Source organism: Bemisia tabaci, chromosome 7, assembly GCF_918797505.1.
Source record: "Bemisia tabaci chromosome 7, PGI_BMITA_v3".
Lineage (NCBI taxonomy): Eukaryota > Metazoa > Arthropoda > Insecta > Hemiptera > Aleyrodidae > Bemisia > Bemisia tabaci.
In genome coordinates, this window is record NC_092799.1 from 41,322,856 (window position 1) to 41,340,915 (window position 18,060).

The 18,060-nt window shown below is 40.4% G+C and overlaps 1 protein-coding gene across 2 annotated transcripts in view; it reads left to right on the forward strand.

Moving 5' to 3' along the window:
- Positions 1-18,060, forward strand: part of LOC109032973 (uncharacterized) — a 321,437-nt gene that overhangs the window by 295,870 nt on the left and 7,507 nt on the right. The window contains exon 4 of one of the 2 annotated variants that reach the window (XM_072302532.1): positions 10,750-10,915. The gene's annotated coding sequence lies outside the window, so the exon portion shown is untranslated. Of the gene's footprint in view, positions 1-10,558; positions 10,916-18,060 lie in introns of those variants that run through there. The other variant, XM_072302533.1, reaches the window with a different exon arrangement.

Below are 18,060 nucleotides of genomic sequence, written 5' to 3' on the forward strand. Positions count from 1 at the left end.
GATTTTGAGGGAAAGGAGCTGCCGGATAGTTTGAGGACTTGAGCATACCACAAAAAATGCTTCCGTTTGTCCATTTCCAAATTGTACGTGAAGTGTGACTTGTGGATTGGAAATTTCCAAATTCAACTCGTGTCTGCGTCCAATTTCTGGAAGATTCAAACTTCCCTAAAAAGAACCAATAATTTATGGACACTTAATTCAAATTGAGCTCAAAGCCAAAATTAGTGTGCTTTATAATGAAATCATTTCTGAAGTGCAATCATTTTTCCTCTATTTTTGGCAAAAGTTCAACTTTTGCGTGTAGGAGGAGAGGATGAATTTTTAAAACGAAACTCAAGTTATTTCATGAACTCACAAGTTTATTTTACAAATAGTGTATTTAATTCCAAAATTGCACTAATAACCGATTTTTTTCTACGTTGGTTTCGGTTGTCCTTCAAGCGGAAGGTTTAAATCAACTAGATCTAATGTCAACTATAAATGCCACGATCTCTCGTATTGGATTCTCTTAAGAACATCCAGTGCGTTTAACGAGTTTGGCGTGAAATCTTGACGGTATGACAATATTACATGTTTGTTGGTATTTGGGTCCTAACTCTATCCAGTCCTTCAGTCCTTTTACACCCTGATGAGCACCATGAGCAATCTATTCCTGACTTGCTCCCGTTTTTAGGCTTCTTGAATGTAACAAACGGGCAGAAAGATTACACTTTTACCGGTTGAAAATATTATACACTGGAAAAGACCAGAGAAAAAATAAAATGAGAGGATTCAGAGATGTAGGGGTCTTGTAATGAGCTGACTAAAGATCAAGGAAAACGTTACTAACAATGCGATCTTCTTGCCCGTTTGTAGCACGCAGGACCCAAAGTGACGCAACTCCGGGTACCTATCCCATCCATGGCCCATTGTGCGAAAAATTCCATCTAATGAATAGTCTTTAATTAAGACAAATTCAGGGTGACGGAATTCAATTTCGTTCATCGGAACCTCCGGTGACCCGGTCAAAATGGGCAGGGCAACTTTCGCCATCCATCAGAGCGTCCGAGTGTCAGGCAGCTTCTGCGCACCCGGCACCCGCGACTCCGGGAGGACACTAATGACCGAACGGTCCATCAGGGACCAGCGACCGAAGACTGACCGCTGAGGAGTACCGGGGACAGCCCTTCGCGGCCACTCGGTGGCGTTTGATGCTTCGGACTTCGGTCCGCGGAGCACCCGAGCAGGACCGCAGCCTTGGGAGGGGGGCGGGGGGGATTTATTAAGGCGTAGTTGTGACTGAATTTATCGCCGCATAAATAACGACCCGCTTACACCTGCCGCATATCGCAGATCGCAGATTTATCAACTATCAAAGCTAATGGCCCGGCGCGGGTATAAATAAAAATAAATACGATAAAAAATCTGAGAGAGCCATTAACTGTTGACGCCCGGGACTACACGCTAGTGTTGCACTTCGGTTGTCGCGGCGAGAGAGCGCGCCTAGTTTGCATTGGACTCGGCGATCACCTGTTGCTCAGGGAGTTTCCGACGAGCCGTTAGAAATCTCGCTTTGAAATCCGGGATGCATTTCGCTCCGGAGCCTGGTTTCCCTCCAAAAAACACGGGTAATAAGCATAAGGCTCCCTGGCATCATCCACTCAGGCGACTCACACTGGATCGAGTCAATTGGAGAGGTCGGACAAAATGTGGAAAATTTGGAAACTTTAAAAGCTTATAACTCCATATTTACAAAATTCTGAGGTTCTAAAAGTATTTCCATTGGTTTTCTCGTGAAATTCTCTTCTAGTAACACCACTCAAAATTTAAAATGTGACGAAATAAATATCAAAATTTGCAGTTTCGGTTAAAAATTTCTTGTCCGACCTCTATGGTTGACTTAATCCATTGTGCGACTAGGTAAAAAGAGATGGTGTGTGGGCCTGTGTGAGGGAGGGTGCGAATGTGCGTATGAATTCCATTTCGTGCGTGTGGATTAATATGATTGAAATTCTATTTATTTTGAAAAAGCTCACATTAAATTTACAACATCGCAATCTAGGAGAGGCTTACAAAAAAAATGCAACATTGCTGAAGACATTCTCATTCATTAATCTTTTCCTGGCCTGAGTATTTACAAAGATTGATTGTTGGTGGAAATTTTATTGACGCCTCATTAAAAAAAAGAGAGAAAAAATTGAGGCAATGTTTTGAGCTTGATTATAGGATAACCCTAAACGTAGACTGAGTTCTGCAATACCTACGTCTCTTGCATTTCAAATTATTAAGCTGCCAATAAATTGTACCTTCACCCCTCGAGAATGGCATAGGAAGAGTAATTGATTACTCAAATTATTTTGTCAAAGTTGACCTTGTTCAGCGAGGAAAATAAATTATGATTATAACACGTAGTTCTGTGTGAAGATTTTTTTAATTTTTATACAGAATTTACGACAGTGATGATGGATGATTATTTCTTTAATTCTCAATTCTCACATGGAGCTGCGTATTCTGGAATTAGAAAAATGTCTCCTTAATTTACGCCTTCGAGAGGGATCTTATAAAGAAGCTGAATGAGGCAGAATGATGGAAGTATATTCGTTACCATTAGGCAACAGCCAGCGAAGTGCTTTGGTGCTAAGTTTAGTGAAGCAACGTGCTGTTCCTCTTGAGAACTGTACTATTTGTCGCGCGTGAAGTATATATTGCCAATCCATATTTGGTGTAGAACTGAGGTTGTTGCAACCGCTTGCTCGAAAAAGATTCATAAAACTATAAACCCAAATGCTCGAGGATAAATTTTAATACTTCGAATCAAGTACCATTTCCAAGCTTCTCTCAATTATTCCCACACACGTAACACATACATTGATCAATTACAAAAATTATTTCGTCTTTTCCCGATGTACCGTACAAAGTAAGTCAGATATTCTCAGAAATGTTAAGTTTTTTGAGATATTTTTGCGAATAAAAATGGAAGATTAAGTGAAACTGCACTGCCCCTTACTCCCGTTCTTGACTAAGGAACGATAAAATATCTTTGACTGATAGGTCGGGGATCTCAAAAACTGAGATATTTAAATCTAATGAGCTGTTGCGCATTTATTTTGTAAACCCCCACTGATAGGATAGTGAATGATAGGTACTTTTAGGGTGCTGCAAGCTGCACGGTTTTGAATCACCCTAACAGAAAAGCCCTTCTGGAGGTCTCTTTCCACTTTTATTCCAGTGAATCTATCACTTCCTCATTAAACACCCAGCCTCTGGCAATTTGTAGAGACGCATCACTACGCGAATCAGTGTGTGAGACTGGAAAGGGAAAACGCCTGCAATTTTTGATATATGCAACACGGTCATCCTTTGAGCCGGAATAGTCGTATCATTGCGCCTTATCAATAACCTCGCGTCGATGAAGATACTAATTATTGAGAGTGAGAGGGTCATAATTTCAACGATTTATTTACTCAATGAAACTAGCTTCTTTTGTACCTTATTGTCTGCCAATGTAAGATAACTTCAGTAAAGAATTTTTGAGAATAGCCAAATTCGTGCTTTTAATTGGCTATTAATATGGTACTCAATCAGAGAAATTTTGATTGAGTACCATCTGACTGATTGAGCTGACCTGATTCTGATTAAATTGATTCTTTCCTGATGATATTGACGGGAGTTTTTGGCAAACGAATCAAAAGTCACCAAAGTTCAATATTTTTCCTATTTGGTTTAGATTTTAACAACAGAAACAACAGGCTCGACCAAAATGTTTGCAGAATTTTTTTGAAGCGGCTATTGACCAAGAGAATTTCAGCGTTACGGGCGTGAATGGAATGTTTAAAATTCCCATTTTTACGGAAACTGCGCTAAGAAGGTATGAGGAGACGAGCGACCAGCGACTTCGCGGCAACGGCAACGCAACGTGCTACGACGATCATGGACGCAAAGCGCGATGATTGCAGCAAACGCGACGGCGCACGGTGGAACAAACCGCTAAGAGAAACCGGATATAATTTTTTTTACTAAAACAGCAAATTTTGGTATTCCTGCCTTCACATTATAAATGGAGAATTTGCACGCCAATTTTTTAGTGCTTCATCTTAGAGTGCGTAATGAGTTGATTTCGCAGTATTTTTCATAAGTAATTCTTTTCTGATATGGGAAATAGGATAAAAATAGATTTTAATGTAAGATAATGCACCGCTTAGTGACGTCATCTGGCGGCATTTTCCATTTAAACACATGTATTTTAGGGGATTAGATCACTGTGTCAGTTCTCATCCAATATACTTGTTCAATTCAGAAACCAACGATATTCTCGTGCTCAATTTACTCAGTAGTTTCCACTTAAACACGAAAGTCATCAAATTTCAGACACCTGGAAATACTCCACTGTAAGGGGTGCACTGGAAAAAAAACACATTGGATCTAGAGTCCAGACTCTTGAAAACATTGACAAGAAAAAGGACTCTTGATTCAATCAGATTTAAGCTCAAATCAAAAGGAAATCCGCTCAAATTAAGAGGCTTGATTCTTGATTTAGGCTTAAATCTGATTGAATCAAGAATATTTTTTCTTGTCGATGTTTTTAAGAGTCTGGACTCTGGATCCAATGTGTTTTTTTCTCAGTGTGTTTTGTAGAGATAATTTGACGGTATAATTAATAAAACCATTTTTTAAATTTTTACTTTTGATTTTAATAAATAGATTTAAGCTTTTGAAGTTTCCACGTAATGTCCGACCTCGTTCCACCGTGCGACGGACGGTCTGACGCAACCGTCCGCGCCCGCCGAAACGTCGCCGTCAGCGTCTCGGTCCGACTCGCGAGCCCAATTTTGACCGTTTACGGAGCCCTTTTTTCCGCTCGTCAAATTGTTGACGATAATTTTTGTCCTTTGCGGCCTAATTTTCGCCGGAGCGGCCTCGGCGCCAGCGCCCCGAGTCGCCCATAAAGCAGCCACCATTGTGAATGCGCCCTGTCCCCGTCCCCTATTCAGCCGTGATTGCCAAGAGAGCAATAAGTGCAGTTCTGTATGAGCCACGGTTTGCATATGCTTTTATGCGTTTCGAGGTTCATCCCAGCATGCACTTACTGCTCTCTTCGCATCACGGCAGTATTGAGTACTGACTCCGGCTACGACACCGCGGTTCAACCGTTTGGACAGCGTTGAGCGAACCGGTAATATACATAGCAATCACAATCAGCAGCCCGGTCGTATCTACATTGAGAGCTTTGAAAAAAAATATTCGTGTGCCAATTGTGCCATAGTTAGAGAATTCTAGCATATCGACGGTAAAACTGAAAAAATGCGTATCTCGGTTGCGGCATGTCTCTTTATAGAGAAAGTTAAGAAAGCGCGGCTCATGGATGTCACAAATGGGAATAAAAATTACACAAATTGAATGTTTTTCGTAATCTTTGATCAACTCATTCCCGGATTCCTGTCTCCGTCCCTCCTCTCATACCGTTTGTTCCTTTCCGTGCCCCTAATTCCCCGGTCTGTTCCGATTTATGATATTTGCAATTGGTGGACATGTAATCTTTATTCCCGTCTGTGACACTGGAGAGGCCCAAAATAAGGGAACCAATTAGAAATAGATTCGTATTGTCTTTACTCTCAGTACAAAAGGACTCTAGGTTGCGGAGTTCACGGAACTTTGCGCGAAAGTAAAGTTTCGTAAACCTATCTCTGTGTGGACAAGGCCATCCAATGCCATCTATTCATAAGAAATGAACGAAATAATTATGAAAGAACAAACATAAATGTGGTTCAATGATTTTAACTTATCCGCCGCCGCGCAGACCGCACTGTGTTTGACGCAATGCGTGAAGTATTCACGCAGTCTTGTAGGCCCTATGCGTCTCACGTTGATCGCACTGTGTTTGCCGCAATGCTTGAAGTATTCGTGCAGTCTTGCAGGCGCTAATATGTGTTACATACCGACCGCCGCGCCGAGGGTTTCTCCTTTTCATCGCAAGTCCTAGTCATCATTTCTTTCAAAGTTCCAGGCCAAATTGCGTGTTTGGTTTCTCTCTTAACTTGACTAATTATAGGTGCTGTCTCTTGTATCACTGAAAGACGACAAAATTATAACTTTCTACACTCTCACGAGATTTTGTCGCCTTTTCTCGTACGTAATTTTTATTTCTAAATCCGGTTTTTTATATATCTACATTTAAGAAAAATTGCACAATTGGCCGCCCCCTAAATTTGCCGCCATGGGCCGCGGCCCATGTGGCCACCCCCTTAATCCGGCCCTACATCCTCTTCCTTTTCTTTCTTCGTCTTCTTCTTCTAGCACTTTCTTCATCCTCTTCCTCTTATTCCAGCTCTTCTTTCTCTTTTTCTTCTTCCTTTTCTTATCCTTCTCTTTTATCCAATTTCATAAACTAAATTCTATTGAATTAGGTTAGGTCTTGAAATTTATCTGAGTGACACTGCTTTGCGGACATGTTACAAGGAGAAAAGGTCAAAAAACTCGAAAAATTACGTTGCGTAACACTCGAAATCTCCTGTGACTATCTGACAGAGAAAACTATCGTTTTTTCTGTCAGATTTCTTACTTAGAAGTTAATTCTGGTCATTTTCAATGTTTTTAATGTGTTCTACGCAAAATTTTGATGCGAAAACAGGTCCACGGTGATCAAAACCCCCGACTGAGAGTCCATTTTTATCAGACGACAAAAAGTGTTACTTCGTCGATCACCCAATGTGGTTAACATTATCGTAAAAACAAACTGCCCAGATCGCTTCAGCACCGCACAATGGACATGCTTGAAAGAACTGACATATTGGCTCGTGTGGTGTTATGGGTGTCGATTCGTCTTGCGACAGCAACAACATTTCGGGAACCCATTAAGGTATCAACTTCCTCAGGAGCCTCTTTCCGCTGCCGCCGTCGAGAAATACAAGAAAGCATATTACTGTCGTGCTGAGGAAAAACGCCGTATGAACCTTCAAGAGTTGCCAAATTTCCCCGGATAAACATGTATGTGAAGAGAAAGTCGCGCATATTTTTCCTTGAAATTTACATGTATTTTAGATTCAATTTCAAGCAATAATGTCCAAACAATTTGAAGAAAAATATTCACAATTAATCCGATGAATTTGTATTTTATTGAAAGAATGTTGGCAACATCTAATAGGTCATACGGCGTTTTTCCTCAACGCGGCAGATTGGTGGCGTTAACTTACAATATGCTGGGGATGGTTGATGTTGTGTCGCTCGGTTTTTTTTGTGGTTGATGCGGCAGCGAACGGGCAGTGTGATGCGGCTGAGGCACAAGTAGTTGCTCATGCTCGTAAAATACAAGATAAAAGGTGGACGCTGGTCAGCCGCGTTCATTACACTGAGAAATGAGACGAATTCAATGAGCTTGCTCGATATTCAGGCAAATTTAAAATCAATTTGAAGAAGAAGAGGGAGCCACCTTATCGCTTCATCGCCGGGACGACAAAAAGGAGAAGGGACCCCACGGAGGGAAGAGGAGGGGGGTCTATCAGTTGTTTTAAGTCGTGATCTTCGCTCCCTAAGGTTGAGGATGGTCGTTGCTAAGTTGGTGTGATGTAGCCATGGACACATGGACGTAAGTTGCTGCTCCCCATTTAGAAACGTGAACTTTAGATTTGACGGCATTCAACACAAGTGTCTTGGGAAACAAAAAGTCAGAGAGTTTGAGTCCGTTTGCACTTAGTTCCTTTTTCAGAATCCAGTTTCACCCATGAAACATTGAGAGGCGACCAACTGATAATTTGGTTCTAGGGCCAACTGTAACGGCGCTAAACACAGGGGGAGCCAACATTTGGTTAATTACTTTTCCGCTTTTATCCTATTTATTTAATTTTTTTTTTTTTTTTTTTTTTTTTTTTTTTTTTTTTTTTTAGAGAGAGATTCTTATTCTTCTTCTCGGTGTCGGATTCATGATTTTTTGTATCTAGTGCGAGATCTATTCGGCGCCCCGTGAGGGCAGGTTAGAGAGACACCCTAAAGCTGAACTGAGACTTAGGTAGAGGAGGACACAGGAAAAATTGTAGTTGAATTTAAAAAATATAAAACATAAAATCGAAAAAGAAGAAAAAAATCGTATGTCAACACAGCCAAAAATAACAAAAATGTAATAGGGCCTCGTTTTTTACCTATTCTCGCGAATCTCAGCAACACCTCATTGGCAGAATAGAGCGGTACATTGCGAGATCACGCTTCGCGCCTTCAATTTTGCATATGCAACACGGATATCCGTCAAGCATGAATACTTGTATCTCTATACCGTCATCAACACGGGTCCTTCCCCTCGCTCTATTCCTATGTTGTGTTGGTTTCGTTTTTTTTTTTAAATTTATTTTTAGTGGTGGTTTAAGGGATACGTGAGCAACACATCAAGAGGCTAAATGTAATCGGGTTTTGATTTTTAACTTTCCTCCCGAATTTGAGCACTACCTCCTTGGCAACATAAAGCGGTCCGTTGCGAGTTCACGCCTCGCGCCATCGCGCCTTCAGTTTTGTAGACGCAACACGGACATCCATCAAGCACGAATAGTTGTATGTCAGCGCCGTCATCAACGCGTGGCCTTTCCCTCTCTCCATTCCATAATGTGTTGGTTCCGTTTGTCTCAATTGTAGTGATGCTTCAAGGGTCGCTCGAGCATCACAGCCGACACATAATTAACTAAAAAGGCATAGTATATCAAATAATCACAATCGGAATATTTAAAGTCTTTATTTCTTTTCAACTTGAGATTATTGGAAACCTTTGAGTGTCTGGGAAGGCCCTCTTTCATCCCCGAGAAAATCGTAGGATTCCGTGTTTAGGCCGATTTGTCCGTTTTGTTGCAAGGTCCTTTGAATTGTGGGTGCAAGTGATTGATTTCATTCTATAAGTAATAGAGAGTTCTTTTCCTCTTGATTAAGTTGATTTAACATTTAAACATGAATCGTACTTTAAGATCTTAAAATTCTGACAAATGTACTATTTCTGTTACAATCATGTCTCTAAAATGAGATCAAAATAAATAAAAAAAAACAGATAACAGTACTTTTAATTTTGTTAAAGTTCTGAAGCATGACTCTAGATTAGTGTGGTATAAAACGACGTACAATTCCGAATGAGCTCACAACTTACAACTCGATTCATGCTTGGCATACAAGACGCTAACCCGAATTACTCTAAACGCTCATTTTTTGAACAATCCTTCGTCTCTACAGTTGTCCTTGAAGGGATGGTTTTCCTTAACTATGTGTCCAGTCTTTCTTCACTCTAGCAAGACTCACTCTCGAAGCATAGATGATGAATTATAATTCAGCGTGCTTTTTGAAGGCGGTTACGATTGGGTCCTTTTGTTCATGCGGGGCAAAAAAAAAGTAATCCGCTATTGTGTAATACAGTAAGGAAACGACCGAGTATTGGCGAACGCATATTAATTTCCCCCTGATTACTTAGAAAAAAAGCGAAAAAAATAAATTGGGAGAAACTTGTAACGGTGGATGAAATTACTAGTCGTTTTATTAGATGTTGAATTTTCCATTACATCAAGTACAAAGAGGACGATTATTTATGCGAGACAATTTAATGTGGATTTCGCGGAAATACATACATACGAGTCGCTGTTATAGCGCTCTTTGGCGCTTTGCGACACCTAATCGCCACAAAGCTCGGTCTTCCCACAGGTTATCAGGGAGTTGACACTCCCTCATCTCACTTAACACCCCCTGTCGCCAACCTCTCACTGGAAACCGCGGAAATACCGACCATTAATACAGTTGCAATTTGTACCAACCAACCGAATAATTAGCTGTTATATTCAGCTTTTAGCGACTCATTTTAACAAAAAACTGAGCTGTGCGAAATTACCTTACGGCCGGAAATACCGTTATCAGAGAGTTGGCATGAATATCTTATTTCAGCCATTCCGTCGATCCTTAGCGTTTACTGAATCTAAGCGTGATATTTTATGGATTGAATTTACCGACCTTTGTGATTGATTGCCTATCCCAGAAGGTAACCTTATTGAAGGGTTTTAATGATTATGGGTTTCATATAGGAACGTCTTGAAGCAACTCGATCTTGTTTCGTCGGAGAAACGGCAAGATTAGTAAAAAAAAGATGACTGGAACACTTAAATGAGAATTTCCCATTGATTACTTTCATCTTCTTCTCCAAATTGTTTGTCATTATTCCCTTCGATTCTTCCATTCACTTTGACTTTTTGCACTGTCCATTGGACTGTTCACAACATCGGTCTTCAGTATCACTTTGCGCCGAAAAATGACATTGTTGCCACTTTGAAGGTGAAAAAACAGTCAAAAATCGTGATTTTGGGGTATTTTGGCGGTTTTTTGAATTCCGGGCACAGAAGATGACGTCGGAAAAATTTCAAAAAATTTGTGCTTTATTTTCTCACCTATTGGCAGTTTTTGCGCACCCTCCATCCGTGAAAAAAAAGTCCAAAAACGCTCCACCCTACAGTGTCCAAGCTCAGGTCAGTAGACTAAACCCGATGGGCCTGCTAAATTTTGGGCAGCAGTCACAGTTAATTAAAGTGGATTTTACTCATCTCTCTGTGAATTTTTCACTCACCCCTCAGAGAATCAAAAAGAGACCCAATCACATGTACCTTTTTGCCATTTTCCGCTTTTGTTCCATCCCTTCAAGGTGGAATCTAACGCTTCGGCTCCGACCAAACTGCCCCTGCTCTCAAAGATTTACCTATCCGTAACGGCACCCATACACTTGACCCTTCCAGTTGATTTTTATTCGGTTCGCTCTGTATGTTTCAGGTTGGTGAAGAGTCGCCTGAAATGGAGTCTGATCTAAGATGCCGTGGCCGCACTGGCTGGGGCCTCTCGCCTTCCTCCCACCGACTGCCCAGCGTGACCGCCGCTTACTCTCATTCACCCCTGCAGTGTCCTGCCGTTTCTTAGCGTCGATTTATCATTCCCATCGGTGAGTCAGCTCATCAGCAAAGCGAGCAAAACTTATTACAGTCGAAACCCAGTCAGAGGCGGATCCAGTAATTTGGCAACACCGGACTCCCTCCATATTGTATGGGTTCTTGTCGGAGCACCTGGCTTCTCCAAGGATCGATATATTTCCATAGGTTTAAATGGAGAAAAAAAATGTTGCCAATTTGCTGGATCCGCGATTCTCCGAGGCGGATCCAGTAATTTGGCAACACCGGACTCCCTCCATTTAATATCGATTCTTTTCGGAACACCTGGCCCCTCCAAGGATCGACTTATTTCCATAGGTTTAAACTGAGAAAAAAAATGTTGCCAATTTCCTGGATCCGCCAATGAACCCAGTCCGCGTGAACAGAATGACGGTGAAACTGCAGGAGCGTGCTTTGGTTTGAAACGTTGCGGATTTTCTGTCATACTTCATTTTTTAGATGGAAAAATACTCGACGTCATACCTTGAAAGCTTATTCTGTTTTTGTTTTTTTTTTTTTTTTTTTTTTTTTTTTTTTATTTTTATTTTTCTCGATGGGTGGAATATTATGTAAAAATTGTAAGCAGTAGAAGTGGTTAGTTCTCTTTGGATAAAATAAAATAGGAGCGGAGATTTTGAAACACCGCAAACAAGACACACGTTCGTGCAATTTCTCCGTCGAAAGCGTCTGCCAGCGTCCGATAATTTAGGATCGCATAAATGGATAGTGTTCCTTTTTTTCTTGCAGGGATAAATTTCGATTCTGTGGGCAGATTTTTGAAATTGATGGACAAGGCGCGATATACAAAAAAGACATAAGGAGTATGGAGCGATCCTATTGGTTCAAACGGGTAGCTCTCATAGACTAAAGGGGTAAATGATGGACTAATTATAGGGTCCCTTGTGGGTTGCCGTTAGATGGTCTTTTACGTACCTCCTTTGTCCATCGCAACCATCAGCTTCTACCGACGGAGTCCCCCCATATCCCTTCTGTCCAATTTGTCTATAGCTTTGTCTATCAATATCAACAATCAACCCGCTGGACTGTTATCTTTTTGTGGCTGTTTCCTCCTCTCCTCTTTTCCTCAGAGACTCACAATCCTGCTTAACTTGAATATCTCGAGAAAGTAATCGATTGAAACCTCACCATTCTTAAACACACGATTTCAAACACGAATTATTCAACACTGCCCGGAATTTTGATATTTCTTTCATTTTTAGCAGCTCGTCAATAAAGTACTCATAAAAATAAAGTAGGAGCTACTGACCTCACGACGTCGCGACATTTATCTCTTAACTTTTTTTCGTGTTAAGAAAATCTTAATATCATAAAAATAGCTTTAAAAATGGAGAAACACATGGGTGAGCACAATTAGAGGTGCAAAGTTGATAATGTACCAAAAACATTTTCTCATGCTGGACGGAACGACTTCTGAGTTGTTAAAGATACAAATTCTCGGATCACTAATCCAGGATTAAAATTCCAACAATTTGTGATCGGAAAAGCACTGGTTGGGTAGGGTAGGATCATGACTGGACCATTGGACGCTTGCTTTGCCGTGCCGCCGTAATTATACTAATTCATCCGTGCTTAAATCATCATTAAAACAGCGCAGCGCATTCTACCGCATTTTTCAATATTCAAGACTGGGACCGGACAATCGTCTATACGATGCATTTTTTGTAAATTATTTTTACTACCGTTCCCAGTCGTCTCTAACAGTCTGATGTTCCCCTAATAATGAAATAAATTTTATCATTCTACTCAGTAAATAATTTTACATTCCTAAATACCTATTGGTAAATTGTTTAATTAAAGGCAATAGAATCAAAGAAGAGAAAAGAACATTATAAAAGAAAACACCGGGGTTCACTGTAAAAACTGGCATTAAATAAGAAAACAGAAAATCAGTTAAGACAAAGATTGGAAATAAAAGTGTTCTTCCCAGATCAATTCGTCTCCCTACAGTTTTTGGGAAACTTTCTTTTTATTAATTTTAAATTTAGTTCCAGTTTCTCGAAAAAAGGGAGCTGTAAGACTCTCATTAGGTGTTGACTATAGTTAGGACTGGTTAATTTTTCTTCCCTGCGTTCAAGTCTCCGCGAAATTTCTCAAACTATTCGATCCATAGATCATGTCTTAGTCTCTAAGAATTAAAATGAAACGACCGGACTGTTTTTTCTCCCAGTGCATGTATAAATATTGGAGAATTATGTTTAAACTTTTTGTGCGTTAGGGTGTTTTCTATAATGTTGATTTGCAAACAGGCGAAAATTCCGCCCCTGCAGCCCGCATACGGACGCAAATAACGGTTCAAGCAAAAATCCGATTGAAGCAACAGTATTTTTGCTTGTCAATTTTTTTTGGAGTCTGGACCCTAGATCCAAGGGACTTTTTTTGCAGCATGAGTAGCATGAGGACGCTGAAGAATTTGTTTAATCTTTTTGTGCGTTAGTATGTCTTCTATGATGTTGATTTGCAAATAGGCAAGCATTCCGCCCCCGCAGCCCGCACACGGACGCAAACAACGGTTCGAGCAAAAATCCGATTGAATCAACAGTATTTTTGCTTGTCAATTTTTTGAGGGGGTCTGGACTCTAAATCCAAACGACTTTTTTTTCCAGTCCATGAGAACGCTGAAGAATTTGTTTAAACTTTTTGTGCGTTAGTGCGTCTTCTGATGTTGATTTGCAAATAGGCGAGAATTCCGCCCCCGCAGCCCGCACACGGACGCAAATAACGGTCTCACCCCGCCCGTCTTCACTTACATCGGCTGCAATAAGCTGGGCGGCCGACTGTGATGAAAACCATAACTGGGCGTGCAGCAGCGGTTGTCGAAGCCCGTAAACATGCGCGCGGAATAATTTCCTTGCACATTAGACAGTGCTCGCAATGCGCGTGCCTTCTTTTCTCCCATAAATCCTTCACACCCCACCTCCACCCCCAACCCGACCATTGACGCCTCCTCTATCATCCACCCTCGCATGCCTCAGTTCTGTTCCTACTTTTTTACGACCTGGATTCATTGTTGTCAGGGAACTTATCAAGGAAGGAAGCACTTATATGTATGAACTCTTAGATACCGGTGAGGCGAGTAATTCCGCGGGTACAGAGCTGCTCTGAAACCACAGTATTCATTGAGTTGCTGTAACGATGTTTCGTTCAGTGGCGTACAGCCTCGAAGGGACAGCGAGACGTGTCCTCATACGACCCTTCTTACATTCAAAGCGCTCGGATAGGGTATGTCCCCATCACTAATAGATTAATCGAGCGCTTAGTATTCGATTAAAGCAATCGATTAACAGTTTTCCGATTAATCATTTAATCGATTGTTAGGTAGTTTACGATTAATCAGAATTTCGAGGGTACGTTAAATGAGGGGCTTGAAGAGCAAGGCAGATGAGCGCAGTTGTTGGAAATATTGAGAGATTAATAAATTCAAGTAAAACTGGTCTGAATGCATGTTCTGAGAAAAATTTGCTCCCAAATTCTAATTTTTAAGCATGAAAAAGTAAGTTTGAACTTTTTACCCGCCATAAGGACCTATGTAACTTCGAAACTTCGAGCACGTATTTCTCGAAATAGAAAAAACCGCACTTATGCGTCTTGTCCTCTAAGTTTCTCGGATAAAGTTTTCTCGCGCCAAATAATCGAACAATCAAGCGATTTTACTTGTAAAACTGGCCATTTTCAGCAGATTTCGAAAAATTGAATATTAACACATTAAAGGTACCTAAATCGATTGTTCCGCTGCTGGTTAATCGTTTTATCGATTATCTGCATGTTCCGATTACGATTATTCGATTTTTTCAATGATCGAACATGCCTAACTCAGATTCCGAGAAGACCAGGTTGCAGTAAATTACAGTTGTATGGAAAAAGTATTGCTACTGTATCGGAGTGCTGCGTATTTTGCCGACTCACTAATTGAAGGGGCTCCTCTTGTTCAAATTGTTGCGATGAAATTAAGAAAGTTTCCAATTTTTTTTTTGCATTGCAATTTACCTATTTTTTGCACCTTTATTCACGGCGAAAAAATTGCAATTGTATTTAATTAAATTCCAAAAATATGTCAATATTTTCATTGCATTGAGCTACTTGATGCTTCACTTTTGAGTATCTCGGTCAAGGAGAGTTCAGTGTAGGCAAAGAAAGTATGTATATCAGCGTTTTATCAAAAAATCTATAAAAAAGTTTTAGAAAAGTTAACAATCCTGGATAGAAAAAAACCCATAAAAAAAGCGTACTCCTTCGGAAAATACACCAGAAGTTAGATAATTTGAGGGACTTGGAGGAGAAGGCACATACGTGCAGTTTTTGTTAATTCGAGACTTAAAGTTTCGAAATTACACAGATTCTTGTGGCGGGAAGAGAGTTCAAACTGACTTTTTGATTCTTAAAAATTGGACTTAGGGAGCGAATTTTTCCCGGAAAATGCATTACTTAAAATAATCAAAATCTCATTTTTTTTCATAAACCGCGCATTTATGCGCCTTGTCCTCCAAGCCCTTTATTTATGGTAATGATGGGAAGTTCATAGTTTTGACTACTATCACTCTGACGAGATCAAATTTGTCAAAAATCTTCGGGGTACCTAAGTCTCCTCGATCCAGGGACTCTATCCTGGTGGGGCTCACTATCAACGTCATGACATGATAAGTTCTCGACCGATCACAAGTTAGACTTGTTGCAAGGTAATTTTCCCCTGTGCTTTTCGCAATTTCGTGCGGCTACTCCAGCTGATCACGGATTTTAGTGGACACTGTTAGATAATGGTGGATTTGCGGTTTCGCAGGTGCTCGCGCACAGACGGCAGTTTGTTTTTTATTCTCGCTGTCAACGGTAAACTCATGTTTAATTGAGATTAAACACAGATTTTTGCACCCACGCAGACTTTCGTCAGTGCTCACTGATTTTTGCGGATAATTGCATTACATTCCGGATTTTCGCAGAACCTACGTAGATTTTTAGTTTCTTGAGGTTGCTTAGCAACTCCATTTTCGCTTTGTCTCCTTTGCCTCAAAATAAGTGAGACACCTACCTACCTAATGCATTGCTAAAATAATGTCCATGCCCATCACACAAGAACTAAAGACTAGACCGAGTGGAATGTAGCGCCTTGATGCAACTATTCGTGTTCCGAGGATGTGCGTATTGCATGTTAAAAATTGAAGGCACTTTCGCTTTTCTCACTTCTTCAGAGGTGCATGGGGGACTCGTCAGTTGTAGCACTCCAATAACAGAGTACTTACATAGAAAGAGTGTTATCTTACCAGTTAGTGACAACAAGCGCAAGGGTATCTAAGGCCAATAATTGTTTCCGTCATTTTTAAAAGATTTAAGCGTCAGGAATGAAAACAAGAGAAAAACATAAGGAGCTGCAGCCGGATTGTTAAAACTTTAACTGGCTATGTCGGCACGATAAGACGAGACATAGCCCTATCTGTGCCGTGTAATACATCGATTTTCGATTCTTGTCGTGCCGACATAGATTTCAGCTATCAGGCTGCTGCATTAGTAAAGCCACCTGTTTTAAATCGTAAGTTATAGACAATAATAAGATTAATTAATTTTTTTATTGAATATTTCTGAGCTCTTCCAGAACGGGTTGGTTAAAACGTTTTTTACGGGTTTTGTAGTATTATTATTTCTGGCGCTTAAGGTGATTCGATGGACGCTAAATTTTATGTCAGAACGACATGCGATAAATCGCACCAATTAATTCCATTTCCTCAGCTAGTTGTCAGTTTTTTTCGAATTTTGAGATCGCAATACTGTTGTCAAGAGACTAAGAATTCACTTACCAATTTTGACAAACAAATTCAACTTAATAAAGGCGTGGGTTTTTTTTAGAGAAAACATCGCATTCGATACTGATATCGAAACTGCACTCGAATGCAAATTTTTCTCTAAAAAAACCACACCTATGTTACGTTGCATTTGTTTGTTAAAATTGGTAGGTGAATTCTTTAGTCTCATGACAACAGAGATGCGATTTCAAAATTCGAGAAAAATGGCGAGTAGCTGAAATACTTCAGTCGGTGCGATACGGACATCCATCAAGTTTAAATGGTTGCATCAAGTCCCTGCATGTCTCCACCGACCAACGCGTCTGTCGATCGAATAAACTTTAGTTAGTGCGTAGGAACTCAAAGCGCCTTCAATCTTTTGAACGCAATGCGGACATCCGTCGAGGTTGTATAGTTGTATCAAGGCGCCGTGGTCAACGCGTCCCATAGTGCACATCGCTACAGACGTAAATTTGACGTAGCGGAGAGGAAAAAATGGAACCAATCGATGCTATACATCGCACGTTGTTTTGACACAAAATATGGCGTCCATCGAATCACCTTTTGTCGTTTTGAGGATGACGGATTCAACTCGGTGATTATATCACCCTACGGACATCTCCTACACTGAATGTGAGTTGGTTGAGGCGCCTTGATGCAACTATTCGTGTCTCATGGATGTGCGTGTTGCATGTTGAAAATTGTAGGTACTTCCGCTTTTCTCACTCCTTCGAAGATGCACGGGACTCGTCATTTGTAGCACTCTTGTGATATAGTACCTAAGTAGAAAAATTAATGCCATATCAATTATTTTAAGAAAAAAAAGTGCCACTCTCTCATTGGTCGACGAATTTCAGGTTTTCGCGTAGTATTTTCTTATATCCAACTTCTGAATAATTTCGGAACATTTGATGGAGATTTTCGCCGAGAATTATTCTTTTTCTGTTAGTTCCATTCACATCTCCCTCGATGAAACGAATTGATCGGGTTTGTTCACTGGGATCCCGAATTTGTGAAAAACTCGTTCATAAATGTTGATTGAAAACTCCTAAAAGAAATTTAAGAAGAAAAATATATTTGTTAACTTGATATAAGTAACCGATAAATTATTATAAATTAAATCGGTTTTTATTTTGAAACTTATAAGTTGCATTAAAAATCTGGCGAAATCCTCGTCAGAAATTGTTCAGGGCAGGACATTCGTCGGTTAACGTATGTTTTGTGGCTAAAATTGAAGATCGGTCCGTTGGTGTGGTTTTCAGACTCACGCGAGCTGATTATTGAAATTGAAAGACACAGAAGACAAAAAGGATATGGAGGGAGGGGTCTTATTGGTGGAAGCGGGTGGTTGCAATGGACGATGGGCGTAG